The following is a 21307-nucleotide window of genomic DNA, read 5'->3' on the forward strand; positions in this document are numbered from 1 at the left end:
AGGCAGAAACGCTTCCTGTCCTTCTTTACTTTTTCCCAAACAAATGGATTTTCTCTCTGTTTTGAGCCATCCAGAGTTTGGGGTGGGATGAAATGAGCACCTCTGTAACCTCAGCCTCTGGGACTGTGTTAGGTCTGACCTGGCGGCAGCACAGCCAAAACCCGCTGTAACAACTACTGGCTACTGCTTGTGTTCGCTTACGTCCCTGGGTCTCCACAAGCAGCAGGTAGTGAAGCAAGCCAGGCCTCTATCCTTTCCTTCAGGGTGATAAGTTCCCTTAGGCCCTGGGTGAGTCCAGTATTACCTTCTAGGAGCCAGGGACTGAAGTCATACAGCTTAGAAGTCTACCTGGTGTATTACAGTGCCGCTGAGCTGGTACTCAACTATGGGAAAGAATTCTTCTCACTCTTTCCTCCTTTTTCCACAAGGAGAGGCACTTCACCTTATGGGAACCAACACCACAGGCTTATGGGTAGTACTGCAAGGCAATGAGAGCTGTTCCCTTGAGCCCCAAGTGCTCTTCAGTCGTCTTGTGATGAATGCTGTCAGGCCTAGGACTCACCCTTCAGTGCAGTGGACTCCTCTCTGTCCCAGGGCAGGTCCAGAAATGCCACCCAAGAGCCAAGGCCTTGAATTCAGGACCCCAAGAGCCTACTTTGTGTTCCGACCTATTGTGGTCAAGCTGGTACCTAGGGTGCAAAACAAAGTCCCCTTTATTTTTTCCTCTTCTTTTCTCCAGCAGAAGGCGTCTCTCCTAGTAGCCAACACAGCTGGGATTGTGCTGAGTCTCACATGAAGCCTACATGTCGTGGAGTCTCACCCAAAGCCCATAGCATATGACATGAGTATCACTGCTGGTTATTCAGACCCCAAAGGCTCTTTAGTAAGTAGGTGATGGGTCCTGCCAGGACTAGATTCCTTCCTGCAGGCAATGGGCTCCCTTATGGCCAGGATGTGTCTAGAAATATTTTCCAGGAACTAGGGCCTGGAAAGGGGGCCTCATGGCTCTGACAAATTTCTCTGGCCAGTATTCCTGTGATATACTGAATAGGAGTGCTGTTGGGTTCGGTTTGCTAGTATTTTATTATTTTTGCATCTTTGGTCGTCGAGGATATTGGACAGTTGTTTTCTTTTTTTATTGTGTCTTTGCTAGGCTTTACTATCAGGGTGTTGCTGGCTTTTTAGATAACTTGGGAAATAGTCCGTCTTCAAATTTTTTTGAATAGTTTTAACAGAATTGGTACCAGCTCTTCTTTGCATGTCCTTTAGTATTTGGCTATGAATCCATCTGGTACAGGGCTTTTGTTGATTGATTTTTTTAAATACTGCTTCAGTTTCAGAACTTGATTTTGGTCTGTTGGGTTTCAATTTCATTCCCGTTCAATCTTGGGAAATTGTGTGTTTCTGAGAATTTACTTTCTCTATATTTTCTAGTTTGTGTGCATATAGGTGTTCATAACAGTCTCAGCATCTTTTGTATTTCTGTGAGATAGGTTGTAATGCCACCTTTGTTGTTTCTGATTATGCTTATTTTAAACTTTTCTCCTTTGTGGTGATCTAGTTATTAGTCTATTGATCTTGTTTATTCTTTCAAAGAACCAACCTTTGGTTTCACTGACCTTAAATTTTGGGTCTCAATTTCATTCAGTTCTGCTCTGACTTTAGTGATTTTTTTTCTGCTACCTTTGGGATTACTTTGTTCTGTTTTTTTCTAGTTCCTGTAGGTGTGACTTTAGATCATTAATTTGAGGTCTTTCTAACATTTTAAGATTGGTGATTTATACTTTAATCTTTCCTCTTAACACTGCTTTTCCTACAGTCCGTAGATGTTGGTATGCCATTTCTCTGTTTTCAGTTATTTCAAATAACTTCTTAATTTGTGCCTTACTTTGTTGTTCACCTAAAAGTCATTCAGGAGAAAGTTGTTTAATTTCCATGCAATTGTGTGGTATTGAGAGATCTTCTTGGTATTCGTTTGTATGTTTCTTCCACTGTGGTACAAGAGTGTGGTTGGCATGGTCTTTCTTCCTTTCTTCCTTTCTTCCTTTCTTTCTTCCTTCCTTTCTTTCTTTCTTTCTTTCTTTCTTTTTCTTTCTTTCTTCCTTTCTTTCATTATTGAGGCTTGCTTTATGGGAGACTGTGTGGTCAATCTTGGAGTATATTTTGTGTGCAGATGAGTCTGACAGGTGAAGTACTCTGTAGAAGTCTGTTAGGTTCAATTAGCCAAATGTTGAATATAAGTCCAAAATTTCTTTGTTAGTTTCTGCCTTAAAGAACTCTTTAACACTGTCAGTGGGGCACTGAAGTCCCTTAATATTATTGTGAGGTTGTGTATGTCTTGTTGTGGGTTTAGAAGTACTTACTTTATAAATCTGGGTGCTCCAATGTTGGATGTGTATATATTTAGAATAGATAAGCCTTCTTGTTAATTGAACACTTTATTATTACATAATGCTATTCTTTATCATTTTTTATTATTGGATTAAAGTCTGTTTTGTATGATATAGTCATAGTGACCCCTGCTCATTTTTGTTTTCTTTTTCTTTTTTCTTTTGAGATAGAGTTTCACTCTTTTTGCCCAGGCAGGAGTGCAATGGCATGGTCTCAGCTCAATGCAACCTGCGCCTCCTGGGTTCAAGTAATTTTCCTGCCTCAGACTCCCAAGTAGCTGGGATTACAGGTGGCTGCCACACCCAACTAATTTTGTATTTTTAGTAGAGATGGGGTGTCACCATGTTAGTCAGGCTGGTCTCAAACTCCTGACCTCAGGGGATCCACCCGCCTTGGTCTCCCAAACTGCTGGGTTTACAGATGTGAGCCACTGCACCCGGCCTTGTTTTCTTTTTATGTGGTAGATTTCTTTTTTTCTCAGTTTACATCAACCCATGTGAGACAGGTCTTTTGAAAATAGAAGATGGATGGGTCTTGTATTTTTATCCATCTTGCCACTGTGTGCCTTTTAAATGGAGGCATTTAGAGTATTTACATTCAAGGTTAATATTGATATGTGAGGTTTTAATCCTATCATGAAGTTGTCACTGGTTCCTCTGTAGTTTCTACTGTGCCATTGCTTTATAGGGTCTGTGGGCTATGTATTTTACTATGGTTTTGTGATAGCAGGTTTCATTCTTTTATTTTCACATTTAGAACTCCCTTAAGGATCTATTGTAAGGCTTTTTTCTTGGTAACTAATTCCCTTAGCCCTTGATTGTTGGGAAAAGGTCCTATTTCTCTTTTGATTATGAAGTTTAGTTTGGTAGGATATAAAAATTCTTGGATGAAATTTTTCTTAAAGAATGATGAAAATAGGCCCCCAATCCTTCCTGGATTGTAAGATATCTACTGATAAATCCACCGTTAGCCTGTTGGGGTTCCCTTTATACATGATCTAACCTTTTTCTCTAGCCGCCTTTAAGAATTTTTCTTTTACATTGACTTCAGAGAGTCTGATGACTGTATACCTTGGTGATGTTTGTTTTCTACAGTATCTTGCAGGTATTCTCTGGATTTCTTGCACCTAGATACCAACCTCCCTAGGAAGAGTTGGAACATTTTTTTGGATTATTTGTTCACAGTATTTGTTTTTCTCCTTCTCTTCCAGCAATACCAAATAATTTTTAGGTTTGCATACATTGTATTACCGCAAATTTCTCAAAGACTTTGTATATTTTAAAAAATTGTTTAAAAATTTTTTGTCTGATTGTATTCGTTAAAAAGACTCGTCTTCAAGCTCTTAAATTATTTATTTTTCTTGGTCTGACTGTGTTAGTTAAAAAGACTGGTCTTCAGGCACTTAAATTGTTTCTTTTTCTTGGTCCAGTCTATTGCTAAAGCTCTCAATTGTATTTTGAAATTCCTTAAGTGAGTTTTTCAGTTCCAGATGCTCAGATTTATTTCTTTTTAGAATGTTTATCTGTTTCATCATTTACTAGATTGCTTTAGAAGTTTCTTCATGTTAATTTTGTTTGTGTTGTCTTGGATCTTTTTGAGCTTCCTTGCAATCCATGCTTCAAATATTTATCTATAATTTCTCAGTTTTCATTTTGATTACATTGCTGGAGAGCTCCTGCAATCCTTTGGTGTGTCATTACATTTAGCTTTTTCATGGTGCCCAAATTCTTGTGCTGTTTCCTTCTCATCTTGGGACATTAACATTTACAATTTTGTAATTATTTTCATACAGGTAGAATATTTTATTTTGGTTTTATTCCCTATATATTTTTTTTCTATTCCTTTCCCTCTTCCCTATAGGATGTGACTCTTGAGAATACTGAGCAGGGTCTTTTGGCTTTGTTTCTATAGCCCTATGCATGTCTGTCACCAGGTTTTATATTGGGCTGTGCAGTTTGACCTACAAGTCAATAGATGGTACTTATAGGTAATAGCCAGCTGCAGCCAATGTGGCTGAGATATACTTGATCTTGTTATTTAGATAACCTCTCTGTTTCCTCAGGAAATGGGCTGATTCATGAAGTACACAGTGGTCTTAGCTCTCTGCTTAGTCTTGGGGGACTGGGGCCAAGATAGGCAGGGCTGGCCTAGGCAGGTTCACCTACAGGTCCCCCAATTGCCAGCATAAGCACCAAAACTGAGGAAGAATTCAGTGGGTGGGCACCAAGCACCCACAAATGTGTCTAAATGTGGATCTAGGAAGCCTTTCTGGCCCCATGTTCTCTCCATTGGGATGGTGGCTGGTCTCAACTCCTAATTTTAGAATAGTGAGTGCACCAGATGCCTGGAGATCTGCCTGTATATCAAGGATAGAGTCCCCTCCATGCACCAGGATTTCTGCACGGGAAGTATGGGGTAGCTCAGGCCACTATTTGAGGCAAACAGGTGCTCTAGATGCCTAGAAATGGGCCTGGGTTGGAGTAGAGAGGGCCTCTATGCAAGAAGATTTCTGCACAGGAAGAGTAGGGTGAGAGAGGCTGCCAATCCCAGTGAGTATGTGCTCTGAATGCCTGGATCTCTGCCTGGGCTCACTGCACCACGATGCCGTGAGAACCTCACTGCACCATGATGTAAGCTCAGGAAGAGTGGGGCATATGAGACTGATGAACCAGATGAAAGATTACTCCAAATACTTGGAGGTCTGCCTGGGCATGAAGCAGAAAGCTCCTCCCTGAACCATGATCTATGATCTATGTCTAGGAAGGGTGGAGAAGATGAGGCTGTCATCCAGGCAAGCAAGTGCTCTAGATGCCTGGAGGTATGCCTGGACATGGAACAGAGAGAACCCTACTCACTGCGATCTACATCCAGGAAGGGTGGGGTGAGTTGGGCTAATACAGCTGAGTGGTTGCTTCAAATGCCTGGAGATCTGCCTAAGCATGGAGCAAAGAGGGCCCCACTATACCTTGATTTATGTCCAGGAGGAGCGGGGCACCTCAGGCTGATGGTCTAGGCAAATGATGCTCCAAATGCCTGAATTTCAGCCTGGGGTTAGAGCAGACGGGGTCTTGATGCACCACTATCTCAGGGAAGCAGGCTGGTAAACCAGTAATACCACATGCAGACCAGGTCAGCACAAGCTAACCCTGGTGGCAAGTCTTGTTGCCCAGCCAAAATTGCAGCTGTAGCAGCTCCCTTTTGCCCTAGGTTTCTGATGAGGTAGAGCAGAATTCAAAGACACATTTCATGTTAGTTTATCTGTTCTTATAATACTATATTTTATTCTATATTAAATGAGAATGAAAATAGTAAATAATGACTCAATGTAGTATCAATTAAATATTGTAATGAAAATGCTTACACAAGTGATCGACAAAAACAGACACTAAATAAATATTGGCAATTATGATTTGCTGGGTCCTCACTGAATTTTCAACTTCTGTTCTTTCCTCTAGGCCCAGTCTTGCTTACATTCTGTTTAAAACTGGGTTAACCTAGCAGTAGTGTGCTATTCATTTGAGAACATAGAAGATAGGAATACACATTCAGGGTATTCAGTATTCAGTACAAATAATTCCTAATCCTAAACACAGAAATTTACGATAAATTATACTTAATAAACACCACAAGTCATGCCAAACCCAGCCTTATTTTTGTTCCCTATCGTGACACTAGGGAGACATCTGGCTCTTGAATAGCTCAGTGACACTGACATTTCTGGCTTATAATTCATTTCCATTAAAAATCATCTTCATATTATTTAAAATAATACGCTGTGACTTTTGGGATCAGCAAAATTATTACTGGTTAAATACAAAAGCGAGCCCATAAATATGCAAAATAAAATTAATATTATTTTTACATAGCAATCCTTTATGATATTTCCATGGCATATAATTTAGCAGCAGAGGACATGTTCTAACAGAAAGAAAGGGTGCCCTCTAGTGTTTTAGTTAAAAGTGAACAATTTGCTAATATATCTCTCCAACTTGTATTTATTAGATTCTCAACTGAAAATAGTTTATAGAATGAAGATTAGACTAAAAAAAAAAAAAGAAAAAAGAAAGCTACTAGTAGTATAAGGTGTTAAGAAAACATACTGTATTTATGATGCATTCTTCTTGAGCTTAAATGTAGAAAACTGTAGGATGAAATATTGTCAATCTATGATGATCTCCTTTTCTATCACCTAATGAAATACAGTTAATCTATCTGTGGAGTTTGCCTCAAGCTTGGAATTGCTAAACATTTATAATAATATTACAGATGTCATTGTCTAAAAATATGTAGATATGAAAATTTTATCACAAAATTTTGATTGTATACATTTCCTTCAAACTGATTTTTTCAATATTTTTAGTAATAATTTTAGCCAGATTAAATTAGAACACAATATAAATTACTCTTTATGCATTTAAAATATTTCACCAGATATTTCATGCATTTCTATGTCCCATTTTATTCGAATCAATAATAATATAATGTATTGTCAATTTTCTCCCTAAATTGAATATATTTCTCTGCAGTTTTCTCCAGAGGGATTTGCAGAGACAGGATGCTATGAAATTGCCTCTCCCATGCCCTCCTCAGTACTAAGGCTGAGGTACCTGTCTACATCAAAAGATGATTAGTACAAATCAGATGACTTAGCCAGGTGATTCTTTACACCATCTCCTATTATGAGTTGAATTGTCCCTTTCCCCAAATTCATATATTGAGTTTCTAACATTCAGCTTCTCATTTAAAGATAAGATTTTTTAAAAGGTGATTAAAGTAAAATGAGGTCACTGATGTGGGCCTAGTCCAATAGGACTGGTATTCTTAGAAGAAAATGACACAGACAGAAGAAAGACCATGTAAAGGCACAAGGAGAAGACAGCCATTTACAAGCCAAGAAGCGAAGTCTCTGAAGAAACCAACCCTGCTGACACCTTGCTCTTGGACTTCTGGCCTCCAGATCTATGAAGAAGTAAATTTTTGTTGTTCAAGCAACCTGAATTGGTTTATTTTCAAATGGCAGCCCCAGCAAACTGATAGGTCCGCAGAGTTCTTTTTCTTTCCACAATGTAAAAGTTTTAAATTCATTTTTTCAGAAAGCATTACTTCCACCTCAATTTTGAGCTCCAATAAACAAAATTTAAACATCAAATGGTGATAAACAGTATAAACTTGCATCTAATACATGATAAACTAATATTAGCAATAACTTTTTTTTTATTGTACTTTAAGTTCTAGGGTACATGTGCACAATGTGCAGGTTTGTTACGTGTGTATACATGTGCCATGTTGGTGTGCTGCACCCATCAACTCATCAGCACCCATCAACTCATCATTTACATCAGGTGTAACTCCCAATGCCATCCCTCCCCCCCTCCCTCCCCACAATAGGCCCCGGTGTGTGATGTTCCCCTTCCCGTCCAGTGGCGCAATCAGTTAGCGCGCGGTACTTATAAGCAATAACTTTTATTAGCTGGGTCAATGGCTTGCTCTTTCTTCACCATTAAAGTGTCCCTACTATATCTTCTTTTCTCCTGTTTTCTTCAAAGCCAGACAAATTGGCTCCACTTTCCAGCAAAACAGTGGGTCCATCTGTTAGTAGAGTACAAAAAGAACAGAAAATCCCATACCTCTGACTGTATTAATCCGTAGCTACATGCAATTTTCACAGTCAATCTCAGTGTGCACATGTAACAACTCACATCTCACTTGCACTTATAACTATAAATCATGGTGTCAGGGGAAGCAGGCACGAGTAAACCAAAACAGATAAAGATATGTACTCACACACAAATTAACATTCAAAAATAACTTTTTGATTACATAGTTCATAATTTATAAAATTCTTTACTCAGTTTTGATTGTAAAACATAGGGATATCTCAAATAAATTGAGCTCTCTAATTAAATTTCTTAAGTCAGTATTTTAAAATACATTATATTAACTGTATGGGAAGTAAAATAGAAGTATTCAATATTTGTTCATTCATTCTCCTATTAATTTGTCATATTTTCAAGCCAAAATTATTGAACACCTAATCTCTGCTTTACATTAGTAAACAAAAATAGTTAAGTCAAGGAATTATCATTGGGTTGGTCTTAGAGAAAAGCAAAAGAAGTGTAGTCCTTGGTCAGGTAACTCTCTGATGTAAAATGTATTTTCTGCGTGTGTGTTTATCACTCTGTCTGTATGTGTATTTCCCTAACTGGTTGTAGCCATAACATTAGGTAACATGTATAAAATGCTTAGGAATGTTCCTGGCACAAATTAAATATTTGATAAACTAAGACAGTTAACTCATTAGTGTATATAAATTCCACTTTCTACATCCATGAGAAAAAGAAAAAAATATTTATTTGATATGGGTGTTGTCGGGATTGAATGAGATAATGCATGTAGCCCAAATTTTATATATACAGTTTAATTAATACTAACCCCACCCCCTAAAAAACTGCATATAATATGAGCGTAGGATGATTTCCACAAATTATGTTAACATTAACTGAAAAATTATTCATTTAATTCTCCTTTGCAATTGATAAACTCTGAAGTCTCAAATATACTTTGAATATAAACAACATTGATTTATCAAGCTTTCTGATTATCCTATGGGATGAGAGCTCTATCTAATCCTTTAGAAAAGTGAGACTTTGAAAAAGTGTCTAGTTAGTGGTGAAATGGTATTTTGACAAGACAAATTATTTCTTTTTTTGAGGTAAATTTTAATGCTGAATCAGTAGATTTATTGCATTGATTTTTTATGAGTAAAATTATTACATTCAAACTCATGCAGAGTATTTTACTGAATGACATTCTGCAGTAAGACCTGTCATGAATATTGCTGAGAGACACAGAGTGTAATTCCTACTTGAAACTTAAATTATAAAACTCTCAAGGATCTTCTCAAATGGCATTCAATAAATCCATGCTATGTCTTTGGAAGGGAAATATTTCTAAAGTATATTACACTGATTGTCACTGTTAAATACTTTTTTATTTGTGTGTATGTGTAAGGGTTGCTTTAAAACTAATTTCAGAATAAATGAAAACCAGCACAAAGAAGGCTAATCATGAAATTACTTTTACCTTAAAAGTTTTCATAGTTTTTTTCTCTTTTTTTTTTTCTCAAGTTGGCTGACTACGGATGTTGGATGCTAGCTCTCCTCAGAAAGATCAAAGTTACAGGCGAATGGCCATGATTTAAATGGAAATCTGAGGGAATGGAGCAAGGACCTGTTGGAGCATCCATGGGAACAACCTGGGGCACAAAAGAGGAAAGCAGCAAGAGACTGGCAAAGATTGTCTCCCTAGAAACCTGGACCATGAAAAGGGTAAGTCATGGCTTCTCTTGTCTCCTCACTTGTGTGACAATCTGATCTCCTCCAAAGTGTTGGGGAGCCCCTCTGCTCTCACAATCCAGACAAGGATGTTAGTGGTGATGGGACCTTGCTAAGGACAATAAATTGGGTGGTCAGTTCGTGCAGGTATTCCCATACACAAATTGAACTGGCAGGTGCCACACTGGTTGTACATGTACTATAGGCCACTGTTCTCCCCAGGGGACTTCAGCCCTTAGGTTGCCACATCACCAGATACCTCACAAACATAGCCCATGACCTGCTCTGACTTTGACAACCATATGGTGCCAGCAGATCCCTGAGGAGCTGTGGGTTCCTTAAAGATCTAGCCCTCAGTGTGGGCTGCCTTTAGGGAAGAGGGCAGCACAGCCCTCCAATCTGCCCTTGGGACAAAGGAAACATGGACATGGAGTCAATTGATGAAGGGGGTGGAATTGACTGCTGGAAATAGAAATGAGAAAGGGGTTATCTCCTGTTGCCCCCATCCACTGTTGCAGACACAACAGAGTGAAGGGTTGGGCCCATCTCCTGCTCATTACATAAGGCAGTACTATCCTGGCCATAAAGGGCAGACAAATCACAGAGCTGTTTGTCTGCTCTGGACTGGGGGAAGAGGCTTAGCCCTGAAACCTATTTTGTAGTAGCCACCAGAAGGGAATTTCTTTGGTTCTTCGTCACAGATAGGAGGCAGAGGACAATGATTATATGAACTAAAGGTCACAAACCCTGCAACAGGGCCCTGATATGAAAGCAGAGCATGTTCCTACTTGCCCAGGATAAGCAGCTAGTGCAGTGCCTCAACCCTGCCCCCAATATCTCAGCATACCCCAATATGCTTATTCCCTTCTTCTCCTATTAGGGTAGGTTCCTCCCCTCATTAACAGGGTCCTGGAGAGTGGGTGGCTTTTACTCTTAAGTGACACCTACTGCATGGAATACTGAATTGTACCAATAAAAAGCTGCTGTCAGAAGGGCCCAGTGCTAGTGAATGAGATAAGCTTTATGAGACCTGTGCAGTCTCAGCCCTGTAGAAGATAGTGCATCAGCTCATACGTCCAATACATCATTACAACAAGCAGCATCTGAGAAAACCACAACAGAGAGGGTATCCACAACAAAGAAACCTATATAGAGACGTGGCCCCCTGAAAGCACCCAAAAATGAAGCCAAATAATCATACGCAATACACACCGCAGTCATATCCTCAAGGGAAAAAAGAATAAAATGTAGAAAATTCCGTTCAAATGATAGCAAATAAAAAAAATAAAAGCAACTGTTGCTTCAGATGAGAAGGAATCAGTGTGAAGACACTAGCAGAACAAAAAACCTGAGTTTCAAGGTTTTTCAAGAAAAAATTGAAAATCAAAGCAAAGAATCCAGAAAAATGATTCAGGATATAAAAGATGAGACTGCTGTATTTAATGGAAAAACAAGTAGAAATTCTGGAATTGAAAAATTTACTAAAGAAATTTCAAAATATAGTTGGAAGCTTTACTAATAGACTAGACCAAGCAGAAGAAAAATTTTCAGAGCTTGAAGATCAGTTTTTTGAATTAACCTAGTCAGACAAAAATAAAGAAAAAAATCGTTTTTAATTAAACTAAGCTTTAGAGAAATATGGGATTACCTAAGTTGATGAAAGCTATGACCAAAGCTTATAAAACATTCCTGAGAGAGAAGAAAAAATAAGCAAATTGAAAAAAAAATATTTGAGAGAATAATTCAGGAAAATTTCCCTAGTCTTCCCAGAAAGGTAGACACCCAGATACAAGAAATTTAGAGAATACCTGTAAGATAATGTACAAGAAAAACTTCACCAAGACACATGATCATCTGACTATTCAAAGTCAACACTAAAGAAAAAATCTTAAAGGCAGCTAGATAAAAGGGTCAAATCACCTATAAAGGTACACCCATCAAGGCTAACAGTGGATTTCCCAGCAGAAACCTTACATGCCAAAAGAGATTGTGAGCCTACTTTTAGACTCCTTAAAGAAAAATAATGCCAGCCAAAATTGTATATCCTGCCAAACTAAGCTTAATAAATAAATGAGTAATCAAGTCATTCCCATACAAGGAAATGCTAAGGGCAATTGTCACAACTAGACTGGCGCTACAAAAAATGCTCAGAGTAGTTCTAAATATGGAAATGAAAAGATGAACTTGCTACAACAAAAGCACTCATAAATACAAAGTACACATATCCTATAAAGCAAATACACTATTGAGACTACAAAGCAACTACCTAAAAATACTATGACAGGAACAAAACTTCACGTGTCAATATTAACTTTGAATGTAAATGGCCTAAATGCTCCACTTAAAAGATATAGACTGGCAAATTGGATAAAAGTAAAAACCCAATCATCTGCTGCCCTCAAAGGACCCCGAATGAATAATGACACCCACAAGCTCAAAGTAAGAGAAAAATATGTTATGCAAATGGAAAACCAAAAAGACCAGGCATTTTTATTTTTTGCTGTATAAAACAGACTTTAAATCAACAACAATAAAACAAAACACAACAAATCAAAGAAGGGTATTATATAATGATAGAAGGGTTAATTCAGCAAGAACATATAACTATCTTAAATATATACACAACCATCACTGGAGCACACAGATTTGTTAAAGAACCACTACTAGACCTAAGAAAAAGAGATAGATAGCTATATACTATAGTGTGGGAATTCAACACCCCAGTGACAACACTAAACAGATCATTGAAGTAGAAAACTAACAAAGAAACTCTGGACATAAATTAAACTCTTGACCAAATTGACCTAATATATAGCTATAGAACATTCTACTCACCAACTGCAGAATATACATTTTTCTCATCTATGCATGAAACATTCTCCAAAATTGACCATCTACTTGGTCACAAAGCAAGTCTCAATAAATTCAAAAGAATCAAAATCATATCGAGTATTTTCTTAGACAACAGTGTGGAAAAGTAGAAATCAATACAAAGAGGAACTCTCAAAACTACACAAGGACATGGAAAATAAACAGGTTGCTCCTGACTGATTTTTGAGTGAATAACAAAATTGGGCAGAAATCAGAAAAAAAATTTGAAACAAATGAAAATATATACACAGCATATACACAGTAACCTCCAGGATACAGCAAAAGCAATGTTAAGAGGAATGTGCATAGTGCTAAATGTCTATATTAAGAAGCTGGAAAGATCTCACATTAACACAAAAAAAGTAACATTGCACTTCAAGGAACTAGAGAAACAAGAACAAACCAAAGCCAAAGGTAGCATAGGAAAATAAATAACAAAGATCAAGGCAGAACTTAATGAAATGGGACCAAATAAATCATACGATGTATCAACAAAATGTAAAGTTGGTTTTTTGAAAAGGTAGATGGAATTGGGTGTTCTGAAAGACGAGATGTAGTCAGTCAACAAGAAGACTTGGGGAAGAATCTCTCAGGTAGAGGGAGAACAAATAAAAGTCTTGAGGTGGGCATTCATGAGCAACTATGAAGGAAGAAACAGGAACTAGCACGCCTAAGAAGAAACAAAATTGATGGACCACTGCCTAGATTAATGAAGAACAAAAGAGAGAATATTTTAATAAGCTGCACCAGAAATGATACCCATGATGTTACAACTGATACCACAGACATATATGTAAGACTATCATTGAACACTATGTTCACTAACTAGAAAACCGGGAGAAAAAGGATAAATTGCTAGATACAACCTCCTATGATTGAATCAGGAAGAAATGTAAATTCTGAACATAACAATAATGAGCTATGAAGTTGAGTCACTAATAACAAATCTACTCACTAAAAGAGCCCTGTATTGGATGGACTCATACCTGACTTCTACCAGCTATGCAAGAAAGGTTTAGTACCCATCTTACTGCAAGGGTTCAAAAAAATTGACAAAGAGAGACTTCCTGATACCAAAAATCTGGCAAGGACCCAAGAAAAAAAGAGGAAACCTCCGGCAGAAATCCCATATGAACAACCTCCAAAAATTTTCAACAAAATACTAGCAAACTGAATCCAGCAGCACTTCAAAAACATAATTCATCATAATCAAGTGTGTTTTATTCTGGGGTTGCAGGGGTGTTTTAATACAAATTAATAAATCTGATTCATCACTAAACAGAATTAAAAACAAAACCATATGATTATCTTAATAGACACAGAAAAAGCCTTTAATAAAATCCAACATCCTTTCATGATAAAAACCTTCAATAAACTAGACATTGAAGAAACATAACTCAAAATAATAAAAGCCGTACATGACAAACCCACAGCCGGTATCACATTTAATGCGAAAATGTCAAAAGCATTTTCTCTAAGAATTGGAACAAGACAAAGATGTCCAGTCTCACCACTCCTGTTTAACATAGTACTGGAAGTATTAACCAGAGCAATCAGGCAAGAGGTAAAAATAAAAGGCATCCAAATTGGAAACGAGGAGGTCAAATTATCTCTGTTTACTGATGACTAGATCTACCTAGAAAACATTACGAATTCTTCCAAAAGCCTCCCAGACCTGATGAATAATTTCAGTAAACTTTCAGAAAACAAAATTAATGCACAGAAATCAGCTGTATTTATATACACCAAAAATGCTCAGGCTGAGAACCAAATCAAGAATATAATCCCATTTAAAGTAGCCACAATAAAAATTCCAAGCAATTCATTTAACCAAGGAGGTGAAAAACCTCTACATGGAAAACTACAAACACTGATTTTAAAAATTGTAAATGACACAGACAAATGGAAAAACATCCCATGCTCATGGATAGGAAGAATCAATATTATTAAAATAAATATATTGTTCAAAACAATCTAAAAATTCAAAGCTATTACTATCTAATTCCAATGCCATTGTCATTTCCAAATTAGTACTGAACATAGATGCATGACTGCCCTTCTTAATCTGAGTCATTTACCAGTAATACTGTCATTCTTTTTACTTTCCCCTTATGCATTTTTTAAGCTTTAAATAAGACAAATTAATCCTGCTTGCTTTCCCCAAAAGCCATTATATGCAATATACTTGTGTATTTAGAATGATTATCCCGAGGAATTCCACCCGTTTTGTCTGCTAGTGACATTTTAAAACTCACTCTGAGTGTATCTTCTTGAGATTCTTTTACCCACCACAATTATTTGTCCACTCACTTGATTAAAAAAAAAAATAGAGAAAGTTAAGGACCTCACATTACTTAATATATTTACAGGCTTCATATATGAATGCATTCCCACTACTGGATTCCTACCTCTTACTTTGTCATCTGTGCCCTTAGTATTTTGTGCAGACCCATGAAACTGTACTCTTTATTATCAGCACCAGACTTTTAATTGCCAAAAGGCAGATAGTCTTAATTTGCTTGTTCCACAACATATTAGTCCATTTTCATGCATCTGATAATGACATACCTGAGACTGGGAAGAAAAAGAGATTTAATGAACATACAGTTCCACATGGCTGGGGAGGCCTCATATGGTGGAAGGCAAGGAGGAGCAAGTCACATCTTACATGGATGGTGGCAGGCAAAGAGAGAGAACTTGTGCAGATCTCATGAGACTTACTATCATAAGAAAGACCCACCCCGATGATTCAATTACCTCCCAGTGGGTCCCTCCCAGTACATGTGGGAATTGTGGGAATCACAATTCATTATGAGATTTTTGTGGAGATACAGCCAAACTATATCACTCAGTTTAACACAAAAGAAAATGAATAAGTACAGAAGAAAATAAATGGCAAAATGTATAAAAGGAAAATGCTGTGCTAATAATCTACTATATCAACTTCATTGAATTAAATTTCTATGGAATAAATTATCTTTCCTAAGTACACAGCTTAGTGAGATTGACAAATGTGTGCAGTCAAGTTATCATGACCACAATCAAGATTTAGAATATTTTCATCATCTTAAAAACTTCCCTCATGCCCCTTTGTCATCAATATCTGTAGCCTCTTTTGATCTGAAATGCTACTTTGTTTAACGTGATTATAGTTGGGTCTTTTCTAGGATTTCATATTAAGGAGAATATACAGTATATATTCTTTTTGGGCTTGGCTTATTTTACTTAGCATAATGTTTTTGAGATTCATCTATGTTGTGGTGTGTATTAGTAGTTTGTTTCATTTAACTGTTTAGTAGTGTTCCTTTGTATGGATATATCAAAGTTTACTTATCTACTGACCAGTTTTAGACAATTATGAATAATACTGCTCTGAAATAAAGACCAGTCTTTGTATGAGCATATATTTTTATTTCTCCTGAGTAGATAACTAGGAGGGAAACTGGTGGTTGTATGTTAAGTATGCATTTACCTTAAAAAAACTACCAAACCAAAAAACATACAAATAGCCAAAAGGTATATTAAAAGATGCTAAACATCACCAATCGTCAGGGAAATGCAACTCAAAACCACCCTGAGATATCTCCTCACATGTTTTAGCATGACTGTTATCAAAGACACAAAAGATAACAAGTGTTGGGAATGTGGAGAAAATGGTACAATGGTATACTTGTGCTTCAGTGTTGGTGGATATATATTCATAATTATATCCTCCTGCTGAATTGACCCCTTTATCATTTTATAGTGACCTATTTGTCTCTTCTTATACTTTTTATCTTGAGATTTATTTGTCTAAAATAAGCATAGCTACTCCTACTACTTTTTTTTTTCCATGGGCATGGAATGGTTCTCAATTTTTTTTATTTTCAGTCTATGCTTGTCTTTATAACTGAAGTGTGGTCATTGTAAGCAACAGATCACTTGGTCTTGTTCTGTGTGTATTTTTTTTTTTTTTTCCATTCGGCCACTCAATGTGTTTTGATTTGATAATTTCGTCCATTTTTACTAATCTTTATTATTGATAAGTAGGGACTTACTCCTGCCATTTTGTTATTTGTTTTCTGGTTGTTTTGTAATCTTCTCTTCCTTCCTTCCCTCCTTCCTTCCTTCCTTCCTTCCTGTCTTCCTTTTACGTTTGTATTTTTTCTTTCCTGTCTTCCTTTTAGTGAAGGCATTTTTCTCTGCTGGTGTGTTTTAACTTCTGACTTTTTATTTTTTGTTTATCTATTACATGTTTTTAGATTTGAAACTTGCACTTATCTTATAGCCCATTATCTTAAAATGATGCCAACTTAATAGTGATTGCACAAATTACCATGTAAGCAAAGAGAAAACTAATAAAACCTCTAAACTTTAAGTTTGTCTCCTCATTTTTTATATTTTTGTTGTTTTTATTTATATCTTACTATGCTGTCTATGCATTGGAAATTGTAGTTATTATTTTTAATCAATTCATCTTTTCATCTTTCTACTTAAGATAGCAGTAATTTAAATACCACATTTACATTTTTATAATATTCTGTGTTTTCTGTGTACTCACTATTCACAGATAGTTTTGCACCTTCAGAAGATTTCTTATTGCTCATTCACATCTTTTTCCCCAGATTGAAGAAGTCTCTTTAGCAATTTTTTTGTAGTACAGATCTGGTGTTGATCAAATCTCTTAGCTTTTATTTGTTTGGGAAAGTGTTTATTTCGCCTTCACATTTTAAGGATATTTTTCCCAGATACACAAATTCTAGGGTAAAAGTTTTTTCCTTCAGAATTTTATGTCATTTCTCTCTCTCCTGGTCTGTAAGGTTTTCACTGAAAAGTCTGCTGTAAATTGTATTGAAGCCCCATTTTATGTTATTTGTTTCTTTTCCCTTGCTGCTTTGAGGATCCATCCTTCAGCCTTTGGGGATTTGATTATTAAATGCCTTCAGTTGGTTTTCCTTGTGTTACATTTGCTAGGTGTTCTTTAACCTTCTTGGACTCAAACACTGTTATTTTTCTCTAGGTTTGAGAAGTTCTCTGTTATGTCCCTTTGAATATAAGTTTTAGCCCTTGCTGTCTACCTCCTCTTTAAGGCCAATAACTCTTAAATTTGCTCCTTTGAGGCCATTTTCTAGATCTTCCAGGTGTGCTTTATTCCGTTGTATTACTTTTTGTTTTGTCTTCTCGGACTGTGTATTTTTGTATGGTTTATCTTCAAGCTCACTTATTTCTTCTGCTTGATCAATTCTCCTGTTAAGAGAATCTGATGCATTCTTCAGCATGTCAGTTGCATTTTCTTTCTCTTTTAAGTTTTTTTTTTCTTTGAGAAATGGTCTTGCTGTCTCACTCAGGCTGGAGTGCAGTGGCATGATCATGGCTTATTGCAGCCTCTACCTCTCAGGCTCAAGTGATCCTCCCAGCTCAGCCTCCCAAGTAGCTGGGACTACAGGCATGTACTACCATGCCTGGCTAATTTTTTCTTTTCTTTTTTTTCTTTTTCTTTTTCTTTTTTTTTTCTTTTTTTTTTCTTTTTTTTTTTTGTAGAGATAGAGCTTCACCATGTTACTTAGGTTGTTCTCAAACTTCTGTGCTCAAGCAGTTCACCTGCCTTGGGCTCCCAAATTGTTGGAATTACAGGCATGAGACACTGTACCTGGCCGTCAACTGCATTTTCAACTCCAGAATTTTTGTTTGGTTCTTTCTAATTATTTCAATCTCTTTATAAAATTTTTCTAATAGAATTCTGAATTACTTCTCTGTGTTATCTTGAATTTCTTTAAAGTTCCTCAGCACACCTATTTTGAATTCTCTCTCTGAAAGGTCACGCATTTCTGCTTCTCCAAGATTGGCCCCTGGTACCTTACTTATTTCTTTTGGTGAGGTCATGTTTTCCTGGATAGTCTTGATGCTTGTGGATGTTTGTTGGTATGTGGGCATTGAAAAGCTAGGTATTTATTGTAGTCTTTGCAGTCTGGGCTTGTAGGCTTCCCAGGTATTTGAAGGAACTTGGGGGTTGTGATCTCAGTTTTTGGTCACTGCAGCCTTACCTGCATTAGGGGATACCCCACAGTAGGTAATGCTGTGGTTCTTGCAGATTGTAGAGGTACTGCCTTGGTGGTCTTGGAGGTCTTGGATAAGATCCAGAAGAATTCCCTTGATTACCAGACAGAGACTCTTGTTCTCTTTCCTACTTTCTCCCAAACAGAGTTGCTGTGAGCTGAGCTTCCTGGAGATGGGGGAGGGTTGACACAACCACCTCAGTGGTCAGCACCACTGGAACTGCACTCTGTCAGACCTGAAGCCCGCACAGAACTGAATCTCACACCAAGCCCACTATAACTACTACCTGGCCACTGCCTATGTTTGCTTAAGGTCCTAGGGCTGTATCAGCAGGCTCTATCATCAGCCAGTCTTATTCCCTTCTCTTGAAGAGAAGGGATTATAGGCAGGTTCAGAGACGCTGTCTGGGAGCAAGGGCCTGGAGTCGGAAACCTAAGAAATCTACCTGCTATTCTATTCTAGTGCATCTGAGCCGGCACCAAAACCACAAGACAAAGTCCTTCCCCACTCTTCCCTCTCCTTTCCCCAGGCAGAGGAGGGTTTTCCATGTCCAACCACCACAGGCCGTTGTGGAGGCCTGCCAGGGTACTGCTAACATTCACATAAGGCCCAAAGACTCTTCAGTCAGCTTGTAGTCGGGAAGTGATAAATCCCGCTAGGACTGGGTTCCTCCCTTCAGGGCAGTGGGCTCCCTTCTGGCCCATGGTGTATCTAGAAATACTCTCCAGAAGTTAGGGCCTGGGGTGTGGACTTCGCAGCTCTGCTTTTTGCCCTGTTCTAGTGTGGCTGAGCTGCTCTTCAAGTTGCAAGACAAAATCCTCCTTAATTTTATCTCACCTTTCCTCAAGCAGAAGGAAGGAGTCTCCTTTGCAGCTGTGAGCTGTGGTGCCTTGGGTTGAGGAAAGGGTGGCACAAACACTCCCTTGGCTACCCTTGCTGTGTCTCACTAGGTCATGTGACTCCCAAGTCCGCAGGCTCCAAGCACAACACAGCACTAGGACATGCCTAGGAGTTGCAGTCCGTGTGGCCTAGACTCCCTTTCAAGTTTATTTAGGGCCCCAGACTAATTTAGCCCATGGTGGCCAGCATTGCTGGTATTTAAGTTCTGACTACTGGGATGAGCAATTCCCCTCTGGATAGGGCTGTTCTAAATATTCCCTTCATGGGCATCAGCTGAGTTCTGCCCAGTGTTGGCAGCACTGTATTCCCATGCAAAGTCCCACAAGTGCACAGAATTTCTGTCAGCACCATATGGTCACTACCAAGGGATGGGGAAAGGGTGATGTCAGCAATTCAAGACTGTCTTTCCTACCCTTTTCAGTACCTCTTTAAGCAATATGAAGTTACACCCAGGTACTGTGATTGCTTACCTGATTTTTGGTTCTCATGAAAGTATTTTTTTGTGTAGATAGATGTTAAATTTGGTGTTCTTGTGGGGAGGAACGTCGATGGAGGCTTCTATTCAGCCATTGCATTAGTCTGTTCCCACACTGCTATAAAGACATACCTGAGACTAGGTAATTTATAAAGAAAAGAGGTTTAACTGATTCACAGTTCTGCATGACTGGGGAGGCCTTAGGAAGCTTATAATCGTGGTGGAAGGTGAAGGGGAAACAAGGCAAGTCTTACATGGCATAGGAAAGAGAGAGTGAAGGGGGAGGTACTACACTTTTAAAGTATCAGATCTTGTCAGAACTCACTATCATGAGAATGGCAACGGAGAAATCTGCCCTCATGATCTAATCACCACCCACCCTGCCCTTCCTATAACACATGGGGATTACAATTTGAGATGAGATTTGGATGGGGGCACAGGGCCAAACCATATCAACCATCTTACTCTGCCTCTTGCCACCACTTCTTAGTTTTCAAATGTGTTCTCTTTGTTTTCTGAAGCCACATTATCTGGGTTTCTTTCTGATCTGCTGGCCCCTTCTTAGTCTTCTTTAATGTGTTTTGTTCTTTTTTGTGAATTACAGTGTTGGGGTATCCTTAACTTTAGTCTTAATCTCTGCCTCTCTATCCACATTCCTTCACTATTGGAAAATAGCTTAGTTTTTTATAACATTTGTACATTGACAACTCACACATTTCAGCAGCCAGGTCTGACTCATAATTTAAGTGGAAGATATTTTTAGCAGTCTCTTGATACCACCACTTAAATAACCACTCTGTATCTCAAACTTTACATATTCAAAGAAAAATTTTGGTTTCTACCCTTGTAACGCTGTTATTTTCCCAATGTTGTCCCCCCGATAATTACATAATACTTTACTACATATTAGATAAAAAATTTATTAATTATCCCTGATATTTTTTCACCTTCAGCTCTCTCACAGATTGAATTCATTAGCAATTTCTAACAGCTTAAAATCCAGAAAATATGCTAAATTCATGCACTTCTCTTCGTTTCATACTACGGTCCTTGTTTATATCATTTCCAAAGTACTTCACCTGCTACATAACTATATACCTGCTACATAACTACATAACTACATAAACTACTTCAATGCCTTCTGACAGATCTTACTGTTCCCACTTCCACCATCCTAATCTATTCTTCATTCAGAGACATCGTTATCTTCTAAAGTATCATAATTATTTCATAATTACCCCCAATTAATTTGAGAAACTTCAAAGAAAAAATGACTTGAATCATGAATTATTTTCTTATT

General features: G+C 37.7%; 1 long non-coding RNA gene across 3 annotated transcripts in view; it reads left to right on the forward strand.

Moving 5' to 3' along the window:
* The window catches only part of LOC108582922, a 174414-nt gene that overhangs the window by 122135 nt on the left and 30972 nt on the right, over positions 1-21307 (forward strand). For 2 of the 3 annotated variants that reach the window (XR_002518447.2, XR_004178761.1), the window contains exon 3: positions 9519-11280. This is a non-coding gene — a long non-coding RNA (uncharacterized LOC108582922). Of the gene's footprint in view, positions 1-9518; positions 11281-21307 lie in introns of those variants that run through there. The other variant, XR_004178762.1, reaches the window with a different exon arrangement.

The sequence above is a fragment of the Papio anubis genome, chromosome 15 (assembly GCF_008728515.1).
Source record: "Papio anubis isolate 15944 chromosome 15, Panubis1.0, whole genome shotgun sequence".
NCBI lineage: Eukaryota > Metazoa > Chordata > Mammalia > Primates > Cercopithecidae > Papio > Papio anubis.